Raw genomic sequence first — 6,108 nt, forward strand, 5'->3', positions numbered from 1 at the left:
TGGGGGGGTATATATCTACCAAAAACGGCCCAGAACCCCTCCCTGTTCTCATTTCTCACTCGGGTCTCTCTCTCAAACGAGATAACTGAATCTCTCTCTGGCCTCTCTCCTCAAGGCGATTTCCGGCCGCCCTCCGGTGGCCCCTCGTTGCTCCGACCGCCGTCTCGGCCGCCGCTCGCGTCGGCCGAAAAAACCAAGACACCCCAAACGCTCGTCTCACTGCCCCCAACCCGAAACTGAAACCTAAACACTCAAGAATCCCCCACCGGCGTAGATCTACGCTTAAAGCTTCGTCTTTGCCTTTCTCGTCGGTGGCTTTTCGACTTCCGGCGTGATCTGGTTATTTACTAGTTTTGCTCTCCTTGCATGTGGGTTTTGAAATGTTTTTTGTTTCGTCTTGGTTGGTTTCGTAGTTTTTCGTGGGTACTGTTGTTGTTGGCTTTCTGTGGGTTATGTGTGGTGGTTGATGTTTACCGTGTTCGGTATTGTGGATTCTCTGTCTCGGTTTACTGTTTCTGTTGATGATCTTTGTTCTCTGTTTGGGTATTGATGATGTCCTCCACACGTGGGTACCGTCCCCTTTGCATGGCCTAACCGGGGGCTTTTTATAGCCCGGTGTTGGCCGTTCAGGTTCCGAGATGAGCGGGATCGTGGTGGGTTGTTGCCGAGTACCTCGGGATGGTTCAGTCCCGGGGATCTCGGCCGGACTCTTCTGGCCGTTTGGCATGACTGGCCGTTTGGCATGATGGCCGTGTTGGTTTCCCATACGGCGCAGTGCTGTGAGACATGTGGGAAACCCTAAGGGTCTTGGGCTGGTTCAGGCCCAACTACTTGACCTGTGCACTGGACTGGATTCTTGGACCTGTACAAACACCCAAAAACGATAAAATAATAATAAAAACAAAACAAATAATAAATAAAAAAGAATAAATACTATATGATAAAAAATGTTTTAAAACTTTATATAATATATCTCAAAGATATTTTCAAAATCATATATATATAAATTTAAAAACGTTTTAAAACTATATTATATGTTTCAAAAAAAAATTCAACTATATATTATATAAATTTCAAAATGATTTTAAAACAATTTATTATATAAGTTTTCAAAATGGTTTAAAAAACTATATAATATATATGGTTTCAAAAATATCTTCAAAAACTATATAATATATATGTTCTCAAAAAAATGTTTTTAAAACTATAATATATATGTTTTCAAAAATGTTTTCAAAAACTATATATATATATATATATAAGTTTTCAAAATGATTTTAAAAATTATATATTATATATATTTTCTAAAATGTCTTTTTTTAAAACTATATATTATATAGTTTTAAAAACTATTAAAAACTATATATTATATACGTAGTTTCAAAATATGTATATATATAAATATGTAGGTACATATAAAGGGGGAAAAAATGTGTCGACGAAAATTAGTGTCTACAGATATATTGATCGATTAATCCAGATCGGTTACTATAGAAGAAAGTGCGATCATCCCATCCTAGTTTACTCTATCTGTAATCGTCGGGATTCAAACACCTGACCTTGTTTAATGGATTTAATATCTCATCCCACTAGACTAACCAGATTGTTTTGTTGAAGTGATCTTACAAATGTAAAAGGAAAGTTTTCTAAAATGTAAAGTGATTATTTACAAGAACCAATTGGGTTAAAACTCGACTTCATTTTCCAATCTCCATCTAATACAAGTTTTGTAAAGAAAATATTATGTAAATTACACATTTAACACTTAAACTATTAATTTTGATATATTTTAGTACCTAAGCTTTTAATTTTTTTTAAATTATACCTAATGTTTAGTTTTCGTTTCGTTTTAATACCTTTACTAGTTTAACGTTAAATTTTGATTTTTTTTTAAGTTTAAGTACTAAAATGGGCCAAAATTAATAGTTTAGGTATTAAATGCGTTAAATTTTTAATAGTGGGATACTAGAATGAAACAAAAACTAAATGTTAGATATGATTTTAAAAAAATTAAAAGTTTAGATGCTAAAACAATCAAAACTGATAGTTTAAATATTACATATGTAGTTTTTCATGTACTTTAGAATGTTTGCAACAAGTGAACACACAGTCTTCCAAAAATTGGCTGAGCTTCTTACTTGTATTCATATTTGGGTCATTTTTGAAATAGATTGAGTTTTAACAAATAAAGTTATTTTCGTATTCACTTGTTTATTTTTAAAGACTTTTCATGTTCGTTTAAATTTTTAATGACGTGTTTGTGTTTATTTGTTTATTTTTGAAGGTGTTGGTGTAACGTTCGTTCAACGTTCATTCATATGTTCGTTTATATGTTAAAAAATTACACTACTAGTCCTTAATCTCCTTAAGCTTCATAATTTGAACTCTAAAGTTCACTCTATGTACAATTTTGTCCTCACCTTCACCGATATTTAAAATAAAAGTAAAACACCGATATTTAAAATAAAAGTAAAACAAAAATCGAGTAAAAGAGTCAATAAACAAGCTTTCAAATGATCTTGTTTGCGATATTTTTTTTTTATATTTTTATATAATTTATAAAGAAATTAATACGTGACCAATAAATTAAAACACTTTGTTAAAATAATATACATATTTAAATTTTTTATGTATGCACTTGAATAGATGGCCTTTTCAATAACCAAATCGTTTTGTTATGAAACATACTCTCAGTTTCTATATGAACTAATTACTGGAAATAGAAAACACCGTAAGGCAATGATTGATCAACTTGAAAGAATGAAGCAGTGAATGTATGGGGGTTTTCAAGTGTACCCTGTGCTGTTCATCCTGCCCCACCACCTCTTTTTCACCTTCTTAACTGCACCTTCTTCGCTCCCGAGTTTATTCAAGACGGCTTTCGTTTCTCGTAATCTCGCCGCCTAATCTTTCTTCCATGTTTCAAACATCTGCTTCAACCTTCTAAGTTCGCGATCCGGGTTCAGGTTCGCTTCGACTTGACCTGATTTTACTTCCACCAATAACTTGGCATCGTCGCCAAACACTTGACTCCTCTGCTCGAATTCCTCTGTCAACCGGCTTATAACGCTCAATCCTGCGCCCGTCGGTCTCAGGCCGTTTTTCTCGAGGGCCCTGTGATTACTCCCCGTGTGCCAGCTGAACTCTCTGTATTGGAAAACGTATAAGCTGAAAGAATAGACTGAATTCATTGATTTTTCACTTACAAGCACACCATTTTATAGCTAATGAAACTAGTCTGTTAAACTAACAATATATGCGAACATACTAACAACTTTGGCGACTAAGCTAACTAATTATACTATAGTGCAATCACGTACACAACAGTTCTGTTATAGCCTAACATTCTCCCTACTTTCTCAACATTCTTGATGAAAAGATAAACAATTGAATCGAAAGTATTTATGCTTTCTCCCGTTCACTTATATTGAAAGTGTCGATGCTTCCTTTATTTCTTCTTGAATCGAAAGTGCCGATGCTTCCTTTCGTTCTTCTTATTCACCTTCATTTCTTTCTTCATCCTTTTATACAAGGACCCTTTTGTTGGGACATACAAAAGACAAGTGTTATAAACTACATGGTTACCCTCGAGAGTATGGTTCTCGTTCTAAGACTTCTCATGCTGCGTCTACTGATGTAGTTTCTTAATCTTCAGGCTATGTTTATACTAGTAATGCTGGTAATGTCAATGGCACTAGCAATAACAACAGTACTGCAACTGATTACTTACCACACAACAATGTCAACAACTTATTGCCATGCTTACCACAAAATTGTAAACTGCTTTAGTTTCTGATATACCCTCCGCATCCATTAATCTCTCCATGCAAGGGACTTATGGGCAGCTTCCTCGATTGTAACTCTAACAGGCTTTCCATCGAATAGTTTCTGGGCAGTTACATTCGGTGCACAAGAAGGCAGTGAAGGAAGGGAGCCATCAAGAGCTTGGCGATAAGGGAATGTACGTGCATCTTCTTTACAAAGTAAGACTTCATTTACCTCTGAAAAAGTGACGGCGTGGAGAGGAATTGAAACTCGGGTCTTTTCGCTCCAACGGGAAAGAAGAAAATAAACCAGGGAGAAGAGAGTGTAACGAACACCGCATTCGTTAGATACAAAGGAAGGGGTAATGCATCAGAAGCTTGAGCGGTATCTTCCATTACAGGAATCCCTTTTGTTTGTCTGACAGCATGAACCGGTTTAGTCTCCGTACGCCGGCGGCCTTCCGTTTTAAGTGGCGCTGGAAACGGAAGCCGGCGGCAACAGAGGAGTATGCAGCGGACGAACAACAAGGTCAGAACCGTTTGGCGAATGATACCATATTGGAAAACGTATAAGCTAAAAGAATAGACTGGATTCATTGATTTTTCACTTACAAGCACACCATTTTATAGATAATGAAACTAGTCTGTTAAACTAACAATATATTCTAACATACTAACAACTTTGGCGCCTAAGCTAACTAATTATACTATAGTGCAAGCACGTACACAACAGTTCTGTTATAGCCTAACACTCTGTCATCACTTGCGTTAACTGATGCATCTGAATTTCTCCCGGAATCGTCAACCGCTAGGCTCTTCTATGCAATGGAGAGACTGGATTGTAGAGACCTCATTTGTTTCTGCCACACTTCTTCCATGGACTTCATTTTTAGCTCGTATTCAGACCATCGGGTTTCGCATTGTTGGAGCCTTTGGTGGAGGGTGTCATTTTCCTCTTCCTTCTCCCTGAGAGCAGCCTCGGTTCTAAGAACTCGGCTCTGCAGTTCAGCGAGAAATGAAAACTTGACCAGCACCTCATCTGATACACTCGCCTGTATCAAATTTTGTAATCAACTAGTGTCTCTAATGCAAACAATGAAACATCGATATCACATATATATAGTTTAGTAAAGTTTATAAGAGTTAAACTGTAAAAAGGTGGTTGTACCTTAGAGGTCAGAAATCCTACATTTCCAGAGCATCTTCTGACCAACCAACCACGAATAACTGCAGCATAGAGCACAAATAATAGTTTCAGCGACACGGTTTCGAATCACTATAAATTTGCAGGAAACAAATGTCCAACTTAAACCAGCTTTCTCATATATCCTTCGGAGTTTCACAGTCAAGACCAAATTATTAAATTCACTCATGAAGAGCAGTCAACTTGATACATATCTTAAAGTTTTCCTACCATCCTTCTTAAAGGCCCGTGTTATAATCGAAATGCCTTTCGATGTGTCCCTTTTAGCCAAATTACGGCATGTTTCAATATCTTTAGCATAAATGAAGTGGTGATTGAAATGAAGAAGCATCTCCATCCTCGATATTGTTCCGACTTAAGGCACAACCAGAAGCAAGCGATTACCTTTTCTTCCGAACCCAAGTTTCAACACAGAGGCATTATGTTGCTTTTACTGTTTAATCTGCTCTTGTATCGCAATAGCCGCTCTGTGTCTCTCCCGTAAGACGGCATATTCTTTCCTGGTTTTCTCTCCTCTGATAACTGCAGTAAGGAGATATAGAGAAATCAGGTCTATACAGTTTCCTACTTTGCAAAAATATGACTTCAGAGCAATGGAAAGAAGGGAAAAGAAAGGTTGCACTACAATGACTGAAGGGTAGCAGTTCCCCTTTGAACCTCCTTTAAGTGGTGGTCAGACCCGGTATTGACTATTTAAGGGTCCTAGATCAGGAGGGGATGACAAGAAGATAAGTGGTTTCCACACTTAATTTTCATTTCAATCATTAAAATGGGGCCTATTGGATTATCATGTTTTCGAGTTTTTTAATAAAAAATGATGTTTAAAAATATTTTTTAATTATTAGGGTCTACTGAATTATCATATTTTCGAGTGTTTGAAATAAAAAAATATGTTTAAAAATATTTTTTAATTATTAAAATTTAAAAAAAAATTTAAAAGTGGGTCCCTCCAAGCTTGGGCTCATAGGCGGTCGCACCTCTAGTCTATGCTCAGGGCCGGCCCTGGTGGTGACGAGCTTGATGTCCTCTGAAGCAGCTTTGAACACTTAAAATGCCATGAAGAGTACGTTTTCTCGTATCCTCAAGAGCCTCAATCTGCATTGATCGAATTTAAATAGCGTTCGCGGTCACTGTTTCGGT

Source organism: Hibiscus syriacus, unplaced genomic scaffold, assembly GCF_006381635.1.
Source record: "Hibiscus syriacus cultivar Baekdansim isolate YM2019G1 unplaced genomic scaffold, ASM638163v2 tig00112343_pilon, whole genome shotgun sequence".
In the NCBI taxonomy this organism is placed as follows: Eukaryota; Viridiplantae; Streptophyta; class Magnoliopsida; order Malvales; family Malvaceae; genus Hibiscus; species Hibiscus syriacus.